Genomic DNA, 20,701 nt, shown 5'->3' on the forward strand with positions numbered 1-20,701 from the left:
GTCTTCACCAATTATAAGTGTTTCTGGAATTCTATATCTGGCGAAATTATGTTTTAATTTGTTTATCACCGTTCACGAGGTGATATTTGTTAAGAAATCTATTTCAATGGATTGACTGAAATAATCAACAGTTACCAAATAACGCCTGTCTTTCAGCACAAAGATATCAGTTCCCAACTTTTGCCATGGCCTATCTGGAACACCATGCCATTTAATGGGATTTTGAGGGGGTTTATCACTATACGATAGATATGTTGGACAGTTGCCAATATATTCTCTTAGTTCCGATGACATTGCAGGCCAGAACATTAGTTCTCGTGCTCTCCTTAAGCACGTACCTCCTTAAGCACCATGACCTTTATGAATTTTCTTTTTCAAGTCTTGTCTCAACACCTTTGGTATCACAATTCTTTCTCCTCGCACTACCACGCCATCAGTAATTCCAAGTTTATCTTTGTATTAATAATATGGTCTTAAAATAGGAACAATGTCATCTTTCTGCGATGGCCATCCATTTTAAATAGCATTTTTCAGAACTATCATTTCTTCATCCTCTTTGGATTGCTGACTAATCTCTTCTAAACATCTTCCTTTGATAGGTAATACTTTAATCGTACATACAATGTCTTTAACTTCATCTTCTTGAGACAGACTTTCTATTGGAGCTCTCGACAATGCATCAGGAATAAGGATTTGCTTTCCAGGTTTGCAGATCAGCTTGTAGTTATATTTCTGAGTTTTCAATAACATAGTTTGCAATCTTTTAGGAGCTTTGTGGAGTGGCTTCTTTTTGATTGCCTCTAGAGATTTTTGATCAGAAAATATAGTCACTTCTCTTCCATATACATAATGATGGATTTTGTCCAGCCTCCATGACGCAGCTACCATTTCTTTTTCAATTTGCGCGTAGTTCTTTTCTACAGAACTTAAAGAACGACTTGCATAAGCGAGACCGCAGATTCTTGCATCAGTACAGCACCTAGACCATGCTGAATGGCATCACATTCGGTCTGTACCAATTTTTTTAGTAAAATAGTTGCAAAGTAGGTGTTTCTGTCACCAGCTTCTTCAATTTGTTGACAGCATCAATTTGGGCTTTACCCCAGTTCCATTGAACATCTTGTTTCAAGAGATTTCTCAGTGGCTTTACGACATCATCATAAGTAGGTATGAACTTTATCCTGTAGTTGCACATTCCTAGAAATCGTCGTAATTCATCTACATTAGATGGTTGTTTAACTTCTACTGCAGCTTTAATTTTTGCAGGATCAGGGCGAATTCCTTTAGCAGAGATCTTGTGACTCATGAAAGTGATCTTATTGCACTTTTTCTCAAATTTGTCTCTATTTAGCTTCACGCCCAACTCTTTACATCGATACATGAACTTCATCATATTTTCATCATGTTCCTGCTCGTCTTTCCCATATACAACAATGTATATGAGATCTGGAAGATTGCCAAAAGCGTCTTGCATCTTCATCTGAAACACTTCTGACGATACTTTCAGTCCAAAAGGCAATCTGGTTCATCGTCGTCCAAAGGAAGTTTGAAAAGTTGTTAGCATGCTACTAGGCTCATCTAACTGTACGTGCCAGTATCCATCTTTCGTGGTCGGCTGAAGTTGGCTTACTGTGGTTCCCAACTTCAAGGTGTGAATGTGAGCCGATCTCCCCTTTAAAAAGTCTCGCCACAGAGAGCAACAGACCTACAAACAATAGAAATATAATTTAGTCATAACGCATCACTCACTTCACTTCTGAAATATAGATATCAGCACTGAAAACTCAAACACAACACTACATACGCACTCAGACTGTTAGGTACACTCACACAGTTACAACTCACTAGGTAGTAAATCGCCCATAGATGGTAATAGACCTGAGTTTTGCTCGGTTTGAAAGAAAGAATAGAAAGTATCCATCTTTCACATCTATTTTGCTGAAAAATTTTGCATTACTCAGTTAGTGAAGTACTTCCTGTAAACTTGGCATTACAAAATACGTCTTTTCAGAGCTTTATTGAGCTCCATGGGATTCAAATATAGTCGCACAGTACTATTTGATTACTCGACCATAACTATATTGCTTACCCATTTTGTTGGCTCGGTCACTTTCTTTATAACACCGCTATTCGTTAGCCTCACAAGTTCATGTTGTAGCTTTTCTCTCGAAGCTAATGGCATTCTTGGAGTAGTCATAACAGTGGGAACAATAGTATCATCTGTTTGGAGATTAACAGTTCCTGGCAAATTGCCTAAACCATTGTAAACAACATCTCCAAGCCATCAAGTACGGATTTCACTTCATGAGCTCGTTGAAATTCATACTCTTCTATCGAAATCACGTTCATTTGTACTGCTGTAGAATGTCCAATTAATGACTGCGTATAATCGTTTTAAACCATCACGAATTCAGCATTGAACTTTTTACCATTTTTTGGATTTATCAGATGCTCTCTGTGTACTCCTAGGGACTTTAATAAACCGCCATTCCACATGTTTAAGGTCTGATGAGAGGTATCTATACCACTCGCATATTTTCTAGGAAGAATATTGACAGAACCTCCGGTATTAATTTGAAACTCCACTTCCTTATCATTCACCAGCATAAGGCATTTAACATCACCAGACTGTTTGGCTTTAATAATATTCACCCAACGCTCACTCGTTTCTTTATTATCATCATCATCACCCAGACCATGCACCCTGTATTCGTACACTGCTTACCAAAATGATTTCTAGACTTACATCGGACTTTACCCCATGCTGGGCAAAGTTCTTTCTTGAATGGATGTGTTTTTCCACAGAATTTACACAATCGAGATCCAGAATTTTTGTAATTCTTGCGTACTGAACTCGGAATTAACGCAAGGCAATGGTCGCTGATCCATGTGGTTCACGTAAAACAACTTCACCAACGAAGCTTTATCATTTGCACTCAGCATCCTTGTTCACATACACGGTTTACAACGGTGAACTGGTTGTGAATTGGGAACGGAAATTCTTATAACAGTCTCATTTGCATATTTCCACCGGAGTCCCTCGTATCAGCGCCCTCTATCGACTGTTTTTTTAGGGTTTTTTCTGTTTAAAAAAAAATCCCGTGATCTAGCAATGCTAACCCTGTAAACCGTTTTTAATTTCGGTTATTTTTCCAGTTTTTATGAATTTTTAAAATTTCTACTGACTTTTTGTCCACCCTGTATAAGCAGCATGTACTAATAAGAATGTTCGTACAAGTCAGTCTCAGTGGCTGTCTCCACCTACTCTAGGGGAAACACTCCAACGCCCCCTCTACTGATATACAATCTTTAAAGATATACTACACACGCATATATATATATATATATACAGGGCCGCAACTGGGGGGGGGGGGGGAGGGCAGGCGTGTCTCGTGCCCCGGGCGCTAGACCCGAGGGGGCGCCAGTTTCATTCTGAAACGTCTCCTTCAACATTACAAGGGGGGCGTCAAAATGTGCGCTTGCCCCGGGTGACCAAGCATCTAGTTGCGGCCTTGTAGAAAGAAAAATACAAAAACTACAATATATGGAACAATGAGGAGGTCGTTCTCAAGGGGACCCCCCCCCCCATTGTCCCAAGAAGCAAAAATGTTGCTGATGATGGTAAGCCAAAAAAAGGATAGAATTACCATTAGTTCCCCCGACATTTTTGCGAAAACAAGCTTTGTGTACCTCTACATCTTTCACTTTATGAATAATACCTGGATGAAATTCGTTACCTTTAACAGATACATACTCCAAAGCTCGGCACATGTCAATGCACTTCTCTAAAGTCAATTACCTTTCTCGTAGTAACAGCTCTTGCAACTGTATATCTTTCACGCCTAATACAATTCTGTCACGAATTAGTGAGTCCTTGCAAGTATCACAGTATCCACAAGTGTTTATCAGCACCCTTATTGCAGTTTCTTTTTGTTGAATACGTATTTCTCACATATTTCATTCGTCTCACCGACGACGTATTCATCAAACTTACTTACGATGTCTGCTACAGTTCTTTCCTCCTCATCAGCATCGAAATGAAAACCATTATAACGTTTGAGAGCTTCATCACCTAACGTATGTAACAGCAACGCAACTTGATATTAATCATTTTGATCCTGTAATCTAGTCAAAATCGAATAGTTCTTCAGTTTCTGTACGAATCTTCTAACTTTTCCAGTTAGAAACTAATTCCGAGTCAAACATCAACATACTGGGAAGCCCAATCCCAGTTATGGCGAGGACTAGTCACGCTTTCACCTGTCGTGGCGATAATCGGATTTTCTTTTTTCTCTGTCTATGGAGAAACTTCTTTCAGTAAAAGAGTTGTTACGTCTTTTCTCTCCCTCAGCAAACGTTTTTTCTTTCTTTTACCGCTACCACCATGTTCTGTTTTGCATCTGTTAAACAAGTAGAGGCGAAATCATAATCATAGAGAGACATCTTCAGAGAGATACTACTTTTTATTCTCCATAACATCAATCATAAAACTGTCTCGTTGCCATACGAGTAACTCTAAACTCTCCGAGATATGTACGGCTTTGACGTGAAATAGACTTACTTCAAATGAGGCTTTTTGGATCACGTGATACTTCCCTTTTTCTTGAGGGACATACAAGGTAACCAATATGGCGACTTCCCCTGTGCAACTCATGAAAGAAACAAATCTAAATTAAAGAAACATAGAAATGAATCTTTTTTTTTTTTCCTTTTTAATGGGAGCTAGATGTTTCGAAAACTTTTTTTAACTTCAAGTTATCGATCAGCCTGTTTTTCCTTCAAAAAATGGTTGATTAAAGCTGCAAAATTTCTTCAATGTAATTTATATGAGCCCATATTTAATTTCAAAACAACCTAAACTATATGGATTGACGCAATTGGATAATATAAGACAATACGAAGACATTAATTTTCATTTTCGTGCTTCAAAAGATATATGTAAAAAGTTTAAATCAATGTCATTGCATGAATATCCAACTCAAAAGTGTGGTTCTGGCTCATTATTTTATATTTAACTTTCTGGGCTTCGTATCTCTAAGTGAACTCAATATTTCGAAAACCAAAAATTGAATTCAATTTTCAAAATTATTGTTGAGGTGGAAAACCCCACTAAATTTTCTCATTTCTACGCTAAAATCGGCAATTTTAACATTGATCTCTATATATGGGGATCATCTAGTGCAGTGGTTCTCAACCGGGGGCCCTAGGATATTCCAGGGGGGCCACGGATGAAAATCTTGCAAAAGGGGAGCCACAGCTACTGATACGGGGGCCATGAAGAAATTTGTGAAATTAAATTTTTTTTAGTTACTCTGAGTAAAAAAATTTAATTTCAAACAAAATGCATAGGATATCTTTTTCGTAACTTTTCCCCATCCAAGTAACATTAACATGAGGAAGAAGGAAATAAAAAAAGTGGTTCATGTAATCTCGGGGATTTACGACTTGGGGGTGATAGCAGGCCCTGACACAAACTATAGAAGAGGTTCAAGCAAAATGGAATACCTGTAAAGACAGAAAATTGTGTGTGTTCAGACCTTTCATTCAAAGAGGGCTGCCATAAAGAAAACAAAGATTTGTTGAACATTCATTGACATTCTTTTGAGTGCTGGTAGTAAATGTAAACCAAGAAGTAGATGGGTGAAAAATGAAAGCTTGTAAAAAACCCATCGTTTTCATACAATTACAGACGGATAGGCATCTAGTTTAGCACAAAGCTATCTTCAGCAAGCACTGAGTGGTCTAATGGGGAATATAATTATAAAAATCGAATAGAGAATGATTGCTCTGGGGTATTTTTTATGAATTTTGAAAGGGGGTGCCAATCCATTGCCTCTGCTGAAAAGAAATAAAGTCGAATTCAGTTATAACGAACTCCAAGAGATCAAATCATACACGGGGAAAAATACACTTGTAATGAAACACTTGAAATTCAGGTTTTTTTGACCAATCAGCGTTTCCACGCTGCACGCGCTGAAGAAACCGGCTTCAAGGTAAACCCGGCTTAAAGACCCAGGTGGGATTCTGTTCGATTTTGGAGAAAGCCCACTTCGCAAATGCTTCCCTCTGTACGGTATCCGGGGTGACCCGAGGGGTGCCATTTTCATTCTGAAACCTCTCCTTCAACATCACAAGGAGGGGGGGGGGGTGTCAAAATGTGCGCTTGCCCCGGGTGACCAAGCATCTAGTTGCGGCCCTGTATATATATATTAGAAGAGAACGAAAAAATACACAAACAATAAATCAAAAATACAAAAAACTACATTATATGAACAATGAGGAGGCCATTCTCAAGGGGGAACGCCCCCCCCCCTCCCCATTGTCCCAAGAAGCAAAAATGTTTCTGATAGTAAGCCAAAAAAAAGGATAGAATTACCACAAATCAGTTTCCCCGCCATTTTTGCCAAAACAAGCTTTGGAAGTCGGAAGAGGAAATATGAGAAAATACAAAAAAAGCACAATATTAAATGGACACCTCCACAAAAGTTTGTTTAAAAAGTTGGTAATAATAGGAAATTTTAAAATACTACCGGAAATTCAACTCTTTGGTGGTAATGTCACAAATTGTGAGCCTCATGGCGTCAACTAGCAAGTCGAAAAACGTGGGTGAAATTTGAAACCCATAAAGGAAGGCGGATAATAGTTGCCGCTTACAAGAACATTTTAAAAAGTCGGAAAATGCTTTAAGAAAATCATTTACATTATTGCATGTGTTTTTAATTCTTGATAATTGTCCAAAAAACATATTTTCAGACTTCTAATACTAATATTAGTGTTACGTAATGATGCTTCTTGAACAGACGGCATAATCATCATCAGCATCCCTCTGAGGGACATACACTAGATCAGTGGTTCTCAACCGGGGGCCATATGGCCTCAGGGGGGCCCTAGGATATTCCACGGGGGCCACGGATGAAAATCTGGCGAAAGGGGAGCCACGGCTACTGATATGGGGGCCACGAAGAAGTTTGTGGAATTAAATTTTTTTAGTCACCCTGACTAAAAAAAATTTAATTTCAAACAAAAAATGCCTAGAATATATTTTTCGCAATTTTTCTGCTATTCAAGTAACATTAACATGAGGAAGGAAATAAAAAAAGCGTTGCATGTAATCTCGGTGGGTTTACGTCTTGGGGACGACAGTAGGCCCTGACACAAACTATAGAAGAGGTTTAAGCAAAATGGAGTAACTGTAAAGACAGAAAGTTGTGTGTGTGTTCGAAGACTTTTCATTCAAAGAGGGCTGCCATAAAGAAAGCAGACAAAGATTTGTTGGCCATTCATTGACATTCTTTTGAGTGGTCGTAGTAAATGTAATACAAGAAGTAGATGGGTGTAAAGTGAAAGCTTGTAAAAAAAAACCCATCGTTTTTATGCAATTACAGACGGATAACCATTTAGTTTAGCACAAAGCTATCTTCAGCCAGCACTGAGTGGTCTGTTGGGGAATATATTTATAAAAATCGAATAGAGAATCGAAGAGAGAATAAGAGAAGAGAATTGCTCTGGGGTATTTTTTATGAATTTTGAAAGGGGGTGCCAATCCATTGCCTCTGCTGAACAGAAATAAAGTTGAATTCAGTTATAACGAACTCCAAGAGACAAAATCATACATGAGGAAAAATACCCGCGAAATTTAATTTTCTAAAACTACATTGCTGTGATAATGTATTGGGACAGGGGCGGCTTAAGCGAGGGTGCAAGGGGTGCGGCGCATCCGGGCGGCAGCGCAGACTTTACTTAAGACAACAAAATTTAACACAGTAAAAATTCACGACATCACGCATTCAAGTCATACTATACCTCGACTACGGAAACGTTGAGAAAATAGACAAGGCCTCTGATCGTAATACCAGAAACAAGAATGTAAGCTATCTGGACGGCTCGAGACAAAATCTGTACCCGTGTGGGACTTATTTTTTGCGCCTCCTACCTATTGCTCCCTCCATAGCCCCTACCTCCTGCGTCAGGGAATCTTTCGTGGGACCCACGCCCGATTTTCCACGGGGCCCCTTCTACAATTAATTTATAGAGTGAAAAAAGAAAAATTAAAAGGATTTAGTCCAGGCCCTCAACTGGAGCCCTGTCAGCCCTACCCTTAGAAGGTCATGCCCCTCCCTCACAATTTATCCAAACAATTCCTAACAAAACATTTTTTTCGGCCCTTCATTTTGGATTTTGCGCCCCTCCAGAGCCGACAGTTTGGTTTTTTTTTTTCAATGGAATTTTTTTTACCCATTCACCCCGGATTTAGCATCCTCTTAAGCGGTGCCCCGTGTGGGCGCAATGGGTTGCATGGACAAGCGCCACCCCTGCACTCTATTACAAGGGCATGTGTGCATTTTGGTTCCCTCGCCCATGGCCCTACAAGAGCCCGGGATAATTCTCATAATTTTTTGGCTTTTTAAGGCTATACATCAACTATAGAAAATGCCGTGAGAAATCTGACGGAGAGAAGGCCTACAAAAGATCCCAGCCTAGGGGCCCATACCCTCACTCAGAATTTGATCCACAATAATCAAATGAAGGCAAAGGAAAAATTTGGTTTTTCACTTGTCCGGCCCCTGGAATACCAGAAACACCTTTGAAAAAATTTTCTTCATAAAAATTACCCTATTAAATATCATCTTTACAGGATAAGTGATGATGGCTCACAAAAATAAGTGTTCTTTCAAAGATTAAGTTATCTGGCATTTATTAATAATGGTAAAATAATAATGAGCCGATGTGGTGGTCGAGTGACCTCGCATAGCGGGGACCCGGGTTCGAGCCCCACCGTCGCCACAGTGGTGGTCGGCTGAAGTTGGTTTTCTGTGGTTCCCAACCCCGTTAAAAAGTTTCGCCACAGAGAGCAGCAGGCCTACAAACAGTACAAATATTCAGTCACTACACATCACTCATTTCACTTCTGAGATATAGATGGCAGCCTTGAAGAATCATACACAACACTAGATACGCACTCAGACTGTTAGGTACACACACTTACAATTTCGGCACAACCCACTGGGTCGTAAATTGCCTACGGCGATAGACCTGAGTTGTGCTCGGTTTGAAAAAAAATGGTAAAATAATTCTGAAACAAAAGACAAAAAATTTTCTACTTCAAAAGCGGGACGTATGGTCACGTAGATTTTGCACGGTAAACAATGATATGCGGCTTAAGGTCTGGACACACATATCAGGACCGTAGCTCGGGCGTCAGTTGGCCGTGGCTCGCCTCGTTCCTCTTCAGACCACACCTTTCCGTGTGTTGCCCGTGTCGCTGCCGTACGCTGACTACGAAGCTGTTTCGATTGCTTCAAGTCTTTAACGCAGCCGGCTCGGTGTAATCAAAATGTTCAGTAAATTAATTAACAAGAGTGATTTAGATATAATAACCCTAGCGTAAATTAACAATAATTAATTGTTCTAAACATTTCTGTAAATAATCTATACATGTATATAAATTTTTTATTTTGGATTGATCTCCGATAGATTTTTTGTATGTGACAAACCCGCAAAAAAGGATAGGATCTATTTAATGCAGCTGAAAATAAAAAGACGGCCATTTGCTGAGTTTGACTGTGTGCATTCTTGTTTATAGTTTGGAGAGAGGAGGTTATTTACGGAGTGATAAAAGGAGAGAGAGAGAAAAAAAGTCATATAGAAATTAAAACAATCTGTGGGGGAGACCGCTACTCTCTCTTCCTCACCTACACACTCGTTTTTATTCAGAGTCAACGGCCATCATAAATATAATCATCTGTAGGGGCAGGTGGTGTCAAATTCCGATAACACTTCCGAGAAGTGTATCTCAGCTCAGTAGGAGCATATTGTACGAAAGAGCGCGCATATCTTTTACTCTGTGTGTGTGTGTGTGTGTTCGCGGAATCTTCTAAACTGAAAATTGGCTCCTCTGCAGATGGCAAATGGATATTAAAATCAATAACAATTGGGGTGTTTAGTTTGCCGGGGCTTGATTCAGTGATAAAGCCTCACCAGTATTCGATAGTAATTTAAAGCACTCATTGCCAAAGTCCCAGTCGCTGAAACACCTTTGTCAGATATTTAGCACAAAGGTGCTCGACTTTTTGGAAGGTGTGGGCCACTTCATTGTTTTGAAATATTTCGCGGGCTTCTTAAGTTATCCAGAAATGAGTCTCGATCCTCCAAAATTATCTAAAAAGAAGTGGCACGTGCCGCTTAAGTGATCCGCAACCGTGCCGCGGGCCACTCGAGAGATCTGGAAATGTGCCACTAACCACTCAAATAGGATAATCTGCAAATGTATCACGATCCACTTAAGTGAACTGGAGGTGTGCCATTAGTCGCTCAAGTGATTTTGAAATGTGCTTGAGACCCCTCGAGAGCCTTGTTTTGTTTTTTGTTGTCACGGGCCACATCAAATGCTTCCGAGGGCCGCATTTGGAGCACAGGACATGGGTTAAGCATTTATGGCTTAACATGTTGCGTCTGATGTGAGTACCAAATTTAAAATGTCCCCTATATTTTCCCATAAGAAAAAACCCAAAAATTTTCGAACCGTTTTCTATTTATATATATAATTTATGTTAAAACCAAAACAATGATTCATTTATAGAGCATCGGAAATTAAACCCAGTTAGTTTTCCAAGTTTACATTATTATTTTAACAAAAATCTCCCCGGCAAAATTTCGTTATATGCTATGTGAAACATAATTTTAAACTTTGTTTTCCCATCAAAGTTGTGAAAATGTTTATCCATATGTTTTCTACATATTACGCTAGTACCATAGAAGCGGGGCCAGGTGTGTCCAAACAATTTCGGGCACGAAAAAAGTTTAGGACACCCCCTCTCTTTAACAAGATTTCATATATTTTGTGGGAAGAGGGAATCGGCATACTGAATATACACGAACGCTAAGAAATACCCCCATACAAAAAAAAAATAATAACTACACAAATGTGAATTAACACAAAAATTTAAGGAAAACTTTAGAATCGATGGATTAAAAATAATTGAAAGAAATTATTTCAGTAACAATGAAAATTCAGAATTAATGAAAGAAATAATTTCGGAATAGATTAAAATTTAGAATTAACGGAAGAAATAATTCCAGAACTATTGAAAATTCAGAATTAATAAAAGTAATAATGCAGAAATTGATTAAAATCAAGAAATAAATGGAATTAATAATTCAGCAATTGATGAAAATTGAGAAGCGACATAAAATAAATGAGCGCTCTCTCCTCTTTTATAAAAAAAATCTGCGCTCTCTCTCTCTCTCCCGAGACCGCACCGTCACCGTAAAAATATAAAATAAACTAGTTGTTGACGGTGCGGACGCGGCATAGACTTAAGATATAAATAGACCGCGCACGCTATTCATAAAACTTGTCGAACGTGAAGAAAAGATGAGCAGTATTGTCGGGGAAAGAACAGGTTCTGCGCTATTACATTTGGCGCATTTTCGCAGAAGCTAGGATGTTGCTGTAACGAAATTTGACTCAATTCGATCAAGTTGATGAAAACTTTCCTTCATTTTTTAAATGAATTTCACTCATTTTTATGTGAAATATTTAGGGAGTATCAGATTTGAAAAAATAAATTCTATAAAATAAACAAATATTGGAAAACGGAACAACGTATATGTTGTAAAGCCTAATTCATTTATATTTTTAAATATTCTCTTCATTCACTTTGTCGCTTTTAATTTCGGAAATTTATTTATACGAGGGGTTATTAAAACAAAAATATATCTTTCCAGAACATTACAATTACTCTATATACTCATAATTAATGTATAATTAATTATAATGCATCATATTATGTTATGTAATGTAACACATTCACACTCATACCATATTCAGTCATGAAATAATATTCAAACAATAAGAATAAGTTTCATTTCTAACATTCCTGAAAAACCTTTTATAACCTCATCACACAAAACTGTAAACACTTACATAATATTTCAGGATTAAAATAGATTTCACTCAAGAAAATTACAGAATCTCATCATCAATTTCTCTAAATTATAAGAATTAAAATTCCATGTAGAGTATATATGTAATAATTTAAAGTGTGTATATATATATATATATATATATATATAATATTTTAGGATATAATATTATTAGTATTATTACTCTGTGGGACGCGGTGCGGATATGTGTGAACGGCTGCATTGCTTAGCAAAGAATTATTCTTTGACCGTGTGATGACCTACACTCGGCCGACGCACGTGTCGGGCACGGTGCGGATATGTGTGTCCAGACCTTTAGGTTTATCTCCAGGTGCTCTTCACCGAAGCCCTATCGGTCGCCAGTAGGGGCGGCACATGATGCTTCGCACCCGGGCGGCAGGCTCGATCCGCCCCTGTATTGGGACTTCCTCTAAGATTGACACCACATCTTTAAAGTTTTTTTAATCGATACTGTAAAGCTTCGTTTTAACTGCCCTACTACTGGCCTGCAGCATCCTAAATATAGTCCTCCTACCACGAGATAAGATTTGGCTACGGCACGTCATGTCACGTCATGTCACGTCAAACGATTCTATTTTAGCCTAGAAGGACATGCCAATCGTGAAAGCACAGTCACTGATGAACTTTTCTCGATGTGCAATCGTTTTACCAAAAAAAAATTGAATAAAATCATCCGACGTGACGTGACGTGACGCAGCGAAAATTCATCTCGTGGTCGGAGGACTATAATTTCAATGCAATTTTCCTATCCTGCAAGAACAATGTTGTGGGCATTAGAAAAAAAAAATTCTAAAATGGCGTATGACCACATTTAAAGCAATTTAAATCCGTTTATTTGAGACTCACTGCGTCTGCTGATTTCTCAGAAAAGTGCAATAAATTCTCACGCAAGTCTTCACTTTGAAATGTCCACAACCGGCTCAATGCGTATCTTTGTATCTGTCAACCTAAAATTTGTGGTTTTTAGTGTTGATAATACGCATGCAAAACCAATTCAGCGACGCGTTTTCACAATCTGCTAAAACTGCTTGGATTTGATAGTTGGAAATGATGTCTAAATTGCAAAGATTTGGAGTTTGAATCAAAATGAAAACGTCAAATAATTGAAATTGTGCTTTGTATAAATGAAATATTTTAATATTGACAGAATTATATATATAGAGATTAATTGTGCCCGCAGTTAAAAGTCTCATAAATGTGAAATTTTGTCATAAAACTGAGAGTGAGGCACGAATCCTCTTGCGCACAAGTGGAATTTCGGGGCATTTTTGCACAACTGAGCCCGCCTTGGCCATTTTTCTTTTTCTCCGCACCCTTTCTTCCTTTTGTTTCCTTCCTAAATTTATAAAAGTAAAAAGGACAATCATTATAAAACGGACTATTTTCAGATCAAATTGCCGAAGTTCAATTACTTAACTGCAAAAATGTCAGTTTTTTTTGGGGGGAAATACAGTCAAACCTAAAGCGTATTAAAGACCCTTTATTAATACGCTTTGGTCAAACCCCATTAGACCGGAACTCCAAGAGACCCGAGAAATCACTTCGTAATAACGAAATTTCGTTACAAAGGAATTCCAGATTTTTTTATTGTTCCTATGTAAATCTATCTGAGGGATTAGAAAAATTTTCGTTAAAACGATATTTTTCCTGTTATAATGGTATTTGTTAAAATGAGAGTTGACTGTATTTCGTCTCAAACTATTTTTTTACGTGTATTTGAAGGCTGCATGGGTAACAGGGCGTATGGCACTACTTGCGAGCCATTAATCTTAGAGACATACCCAACTAGAAAAAGTATCCAAATCACGTGTCCAACTCAGATATGTCATTAATGTTGTAAGGGGTTGTATAGCTATAAAATAAAAAAATACAACCTTTTATACCGTCCCCGTGTGCCAAAGAACCCAATTAAGAAGTTGTTGCTCTGTCTTTCCCGATGCCAACTAAAATAATTTCACGTTTCTGAGTGCAATATTCACCGAGATATGCGAATTCGAAAAATTGAGGAAATTTGGGAAAAAACAACATTCGATGCGGGTAAAATGGTTTCCCCTCATTTAATGCAATTTTTTTCCAACTTTCTTGGAATATCTCAGTGAAAATTTGAAATTAGACACGTTGAATTTTTTTGTCGGAGACCAGGAAACAACTTTCCAATTGGGTTTTGGGGCACAGGGTGTTCACATAAAAAGTTAACATTCTTATTTTAATAACTATGTAACCCCTGGCAACATGAATCGAATATCTGAGTAATACACATTATTCGGGTACTTTTTCCAATTGGAAGTATGCCTCTAGAACCAATGGTTCGCCAGTAAAATGTCATATGCCCCGTTATCTATGCGCCCTGTATATTAAATATAGTACGCCCTGTATATTAAATATAGTACGGACTGTTATGTGAAATATTGCCCTGTGTTTAAGCCAACTCACACGTTGCTTCGTCCGCTTGAGAGGGAGCGGCCACATTATGAACCAAAAAGCCACTTGAAGGTAGCTTGTCATCCAACGAAATATCAGATTTTCACCGTATCATAATTGAAGTCAACAAACTGATAATTTTCTTATTTGAAAATCTGATTATTTATATTTTCCGATGGGCTTGAAATCCTGATAATGAATCATTATTATGTTCACATGAACAGTTTTGTCACTGCGTACATGATTTCTCTGGAATGAATGGTTCAAACAAATATTAAAAAAGTTTTCGCACGTATTTTAGTTAATTTTTTTAAATTCATCGTAGGGTTACAACATGAACCTATATCCTTAATACATGTATTATTGTCGAAAACAATGTGGAAGGTTGAACTTCAATTGTGATTCATTTGTGGGGCTACTCCCTCATTACTACTTTTATCCGCATGAAGAGAATAAAATTAACAAAACTGCTTGCTACCACTTTTTGCGATTTTTATCATTATAAGAATGCGTATTTTAGAAGCTACAACTGACATTTCTCCATGAAACCATAATTTTTTACAAAAAAAAAAAAAAAAAAAACTAATTTGGGAATAATAAAAATTTCATCCAGTACAGTAACTTGATGACATTGTAAACTCTGCGCTTGAAAACAGCGCATTGATTGAAAATATATATATTTTTAAATTGGACTGACACAACACATAAAACATGCAAATCAAACTGAGAAAAACACCAAACAATAAACTTCACAAAAAGTAACATTACGATGATACAGACACTTTGTGACCCCAAGGGATTTATCCTATTTTTAATGTATTCTATTATGTTTATTTTGCTTTTTCGTTATTTTCATAAATTAAAAATTAATCAAATTAAATTCAAAAATATTTATACTTCAGAGAATTTTTGAAAAACTATCTTCTAATGGGAAAATGTGGGGGGGGGGAAAGAAAGGGGGTGTAGAAAATTATTCATGTTCGCAAGGGGGCCACAGGAATGAGAAATGGTTGAAAGGGGCCCATGGACAAAAAAAGGTTGAGAACTCCTGGTCTGGATCGTAATCAAACACGACCCATTGAGAGAGAATGACATTTAAATTAATTTTACAAAATTCATAAATTATTAATAATAATTAGCGCGTGGTCCACCTGCTGACACTTCATCGGGGCTCGAATCATATTGAACAGTCATAATATTTTGTCATACTTTTAAAGCGCTTCATCATCATCATCTCTTTATCAAATATACGTTGCAATTCGATAACTTTGATCATTTTTCGAATTTTTTATTGCTGTTTTTGTTTAATTAATGTAAATTAATAGAAGTAAAGGAATCAATTACTGGAATTCCATGACTTCCACAAGAGTAGGACTGACAGGCAGGATCGTCGTAATAGCATTAAACCCCCCCCCCCCCCCCCCCGAGCCAAGGGATTTTTTGGAGGCCCTACCTGGAAAATTCTCGAAAAATTCAACTACGTCTCGTTTTTCTGAGGCACCTTTTCTCTTGAGGCTCTTCGGGCACGGCTCGGGGTGGGGGAAGCATGCGTTAAGACGGCACTGCCTAAGGTTCACACCAGGCGTCCGCCTTTTTCAGTTTTGAATCTGGTAACCCTATCTGAAGAGCACATAATCCGTGTTTTCACTTATTTGTTCGATCATCCATATTGCCCGAATGTTTTTGTGGAAAGGAATAATTATTTTTTTAACATAAAATCGATTGTTGCAAATGTACGAATTTTGTTACCGAAATTTTCGTCTCATAAAAAAATTTCATGCCAAAAAATGACGAAGAATCTCTCTTTCATCATCGCATGAGTTGCCTGAAATTTCGAGATTAAATGGCAGCACCAACAGTATATAAATCAAGCCTGTGGAGAGAGTAGGCGGTCTCCGCCTTGGCAGTGCTGAGAACTGTGTCCCCCAATATCTTCCGTCGGAACATCACGTGACTCGGTGAAAACAAACACGACCCCCCCCCCCCTGTTATTTTCTTATGGCATAAATAAGAGTTTAAAACAATAAATGAAAAAATAATTTCACAGCATGGACGAGATAATTCCGAAATTAATGGAAGTTATAATTTCAGCATTAATGGAAGAAAATATTCTAGAGTTAATGTAAGAGAGAATTACAGCATTGGTAAAAGTGATAATTCCAAAATTAGTGAAAGAATTAATGAAAGAGATAATAATAAAATTAGTGAAAGAATTAATGAAAGAGATAATAATAAAATTAATGAAAGAGATAATAATAAAATTAATGAAAGAGATAATAATAAAATTAATGAAAGAGATAATAATAAAATTAATGAAAGAGATAATAATAAAATTAATGAAAGAGATAATAATAAAATTAATGAAAGAGATAATAATAAAATTAATGAAAGATAATTCCAGAATGAAGGAAAGAGATAATTCCAAAATTAATGAAGGAGACAATTCCAGAATTCATGAGATATAATTTCAGAATCAATGAAAGAAATAATTCCAGAATTGATGAAAGCAATTATTTCAGAAGTAATGAAAGAAATAATAATTAATAAAGGAAATAAAATTCCAGAATTAATGAAAGAATATTCAAGAAATAAGGAAGGAAAATCCCATAATTAATGAAGGAAAATTCAAGAAATTATGAAAGAAATGATTTCGGTATTAAATGAAAATAATTTTTCACCTCTCTTTAGATGAGTTCTTCTCTCTATCCTTTTTTTAAATCTTTAAAACCCAATATTTAGAGACCGAACTGTACATTTCTATGGAAAAATTGCCAGGCGGGAATTTTGTTTTGACAGAATGACGTGATTTCCTTGCATTTGATGTCGCTGCAGTCGCGGTAGCTGGATGTTCCCTCCTGTAATATATAATCTCTGTCGTCTGCTTCTCTCCAGGTTACTTGTTTTGGACTTCTCCTTGTGTCCTTAAAAAATAACCGAACTGGAAGTTCGAACTTCCAGTTCTGTTTGTGAGCTTAGCTTGTAGGGAACCAAACAAACCGTCTGTCGTCTGCTCATTAAGAGGCCCTTTGTTTCGGACGTCTCCTTATGCTCAACTAAAATAACCGAACTTTCAGTTTGAATTCCCAGTTCAGTTCACGAGTTTTGTTTACAAGGAACTGAGCGGAATAAGGAATATCGTTTTTTTCATTTTGAACTTCATTATCACCATATGAGTCACTTTTAAATTTGACATTAGATGGCAGCACATTACTATAAAGTGCAGTGTGGAAATATTCACTTTTTAGGATCTTACCTGTCGTCGGACGTGGATGACGTTTATTTTGGACGTCTCTTTGGGTCTTGAAGAAATTATTGAACTGGAATTTTGATCTTTCAGGTCAGTTTATAAGCTTTGTTTATAAGGAGCGTAGCTGAATGAAGAATTAAATTTTTTATGCCTGAGCTTCGTCATCACCACATAAGGCATTTCTGATTTTGAAAGTAGGTAGCAGCACCAACAATATTTTTAAAAATGAATTTCTTAAAGTATTCTAGAGTATTAAATTAATTTTAATTCCCTTTTAAAATTGTTAGTGCCATTGTGAATTCGCGGCAAATGCTGCTACAAGGCAAAAAAAAAAAAAAAAACAACTTCTATTGGCGGACGGCGTAACATTTCGAGTCACCCGGTATATACGGATTTTGTCATTGCGTAACGCAGTGACAAAACTGTTCATGTGAACATAGTAATGATTCATTATCAGGATTTCAAGCCCGTCGGAAAATATAAATAAGGGGCCATTCAAGTATTACATAAGCAGATTTTCAGCCATTTTTGACCCCCCCCCCCTTGTCAGCAAACCACTGATCATCCCCCCCCCCCATCATCAAAAGTCAGCAAATCCGAAACCCCCTCCCTCCCCTCGATGCTGACGTAATACTTGAATGACCGTTAATCAGATTTTCAAATAAGAAAATTATCAATTTGTTGACTTCAATTTCGATACGGTGAAAATCTTATATTTTGTTGGGTGACAAGTTACCTTCAAGCGGCTTTTTGGTTCATAATGTGACCACTCTCTCGCAGGCGAACGAAGCAACGTGCGAGTTGGCTTAAACACAACACAATATTTCACATAATAGTCCGTACTATATTTAATATACAGGGCGCATAGGTAACGGGGCATATGGCATTTTACTGTCGAAGGATTGGTCCTAGAAGCATACTTCCAGTTGGAAAAAGTACCCGAATAATGTGTAGTACTCAGATATTTGATTCATGTTGCCAGGGGTTACATAGTTATTAAAATAAAAATGTTAACTTTTTATGTGGACATCCTGTGCCCCAAAACACAATTGGAAAGTTGTTTCCCGGTCTCCAACAGAAAAATTCATCGTTTCTAAGTGCAATATTCACTGAGATATTCGAAGAAGGTTGGAAAAAAAAATCATTAAATGCGAGGAAACCATTTTACCCGCATTTAATGCTGTTTCCCCCCCCCCAAATTTCCTCAATTTTTCGAATTTGCATATCTCGGTGAATATTGCAGTTAGAAACGTGAAATTATTTTAGTTGTCATCGGAAAAGACAGAGCAACAACTTCTTAATTGGGTTCTTCTTTGGCACAAGGGGATGGTATAAAAAGTTTTTTATTTTTATTTTATAACTATACAACCCCTTACAACATGAATGACATATCTGAGTTGGGCATATGATTTGGATACTTTTTCTAGCTGGGTATGGCTTTAAGACTAACGGCTCGCAAGTAGTGCCATACGCCCGGTTACCCATGCAGTCAGCATATACACGTAAAAAAATAGTTTGAGACGAAATACAGTCGACTCTCGTTTTAACGAATACCGTTTTAACGGGAAAAATATCGTTTTAACGAAAACTTTTCTAATTCCCCTGGATAAGTTTACATAGGAACAATATAAAAATCTGAAATTTAACGAAATTTCTTTATTACTCCGGTCTCTTAGAGTTCATTATAATGCAATGTATTCCCAATGTAATGGTTGACTGTATTCCCACCAAAAAATCTGATATTTTTGCAATTTTTGATGTGAAAGCAGCCCTTTTTATAATGATTATGTCATTTTACTTTTATAAATTTAAGAAGGAAACAAAAGAAAGAAAGGGTGGGGAGAAAAAAAGAAAAATGGCCAAGAGAGGTTCCCGGTTGTGCGTAAATGCCTTGAAATTCCACTTGTGCGCAAGGGGATTCGGGCCTCACTCTCAGTTTTATGACAAAATTTCACATTTATGAGACGTTTGACTACGGTCACGATTAATGTCTATATATAGCTTTCAATATTAAAATATTTCATTTATACGAAGCACAATTTCAATTATTTGGCATTTAGACATCATTTCCAACTATCAAATCTACGAGATTTTCGCAGATTGTGAAAAATGCGTCGCTGAATTGGTTTTGCATGCGTATTATCAACACTAAAAACCATAAATTTTAGGTTGACAGATACAAAGAGACGCATTGAGCCGGTTGTAGACATTTCAAAGTGAAGACTTGCGTGAGAATTTATTGCACTTTTCTGAGAAATCAGCAGATGCGGTGAGTCTCAAATAAACGGATTTAAATTGCTTTAAATGTGGTCATACGCCATTTTAGAATTTTTTTTTTTCTAATGCCCACAACATTGTTCTTGCAGGATAGGAAAATTGCATTGAAATTATTTGGGATGTTGCAGGCCAGCAGCAGGCTTACGTAGTAGGGCAGTTAATAGGAAGCATTACAGTATATATTAAAAAAACTTTAAAGATGTGGTGTGAATCTTAGTCCTACCAAGTCCCAATACATTATCTGCTTGGACACCAATCAGCAAACCAAATGACGTTAAGATCGTCTTAAATATGTTTAAAATCACGTTTTTCCTGTTAAATTGAAATGAATGGCATATGAACACTCGCGATTTTGAAACAACAGCAAATTTATGCAATTACAGTTTCTCAAGTTATACGGCAATGTAGTTTTAAAAAATTTAATTTCGCGGGTATTTTTCCTCATGTATGATTTGGTCTCTTGCAGTTCATTATAACTGAATTCGACTTTATTTCTTTTCAGTGGAGGCAATGGGTGTTGGCACACCCCTCTCCAAAAATTCATTGAAAAAATACTCCAGAGCAATCGTTCTTTATTCGATTTTTATAAATATATTTCCCCCATCGGACCACTCAGGTTTAGAGGCGTCGCGAGTTCGATACCCGGTTCGTCCTAGTCAGAAAACTTTCCTGACACAGGGGTACAACAAAAAACGGCGACTTGACCGCAGCAAAAAATTGCTACCGCACGGAGTCCCCCATCGAGGGGTTAGCGCACCAACCTCTCGATGAGTATAAGAAACAAGCCTGCCGTTCGGAATCGGCAATAAA

The 20,701-nt window shown here is 37.2% G+C and overlaps 1 protein-coding gene across 2 annotated transcripts in view; it reads right to left on the reverse strand.

Moving 5' to 3' along the window:
* The window catches only part of LOC149071228 (basigin-like), a 105,121-nt gene that overhangs the window by 71,476 nt on the left and 12,944 nt on the right, over positions 1 to 20,701 (reverse strand). The window contains exon 1 of one of the 2 annotated variants that reach the window (XM_089248132.1): positions 3,800 to 4,477. The exons of the other annotated variant lie outside the window; for it this stretch is intronic. The gene's annotated coding sequence lies outside the window, so the exon portion shown is untranslated. Of the gene's footprint in view, positions 1 to 3,799; positions 4,478 to 20,701 lie in introns of those variants that run through there. 2 annotated transcript variants of the gene reach the window in all.

Source organism: Pholcus phalangioides, unplaced genomic scaffold (genome assembly GCF_987345545.1).
Source record: "Pholcus phalangioides strain wild (caught in Gottingen) unplaced genomic scaffold, Ppha-v1.0 ptg000019l_1, whole genome shotgun sequence".
Lineage (NCBI taxonomy): Eukaryota > Metazoa > Arthropoda > Arachnida > Araneae > Pholcidae > Pholcus > Pholcus phalangioides.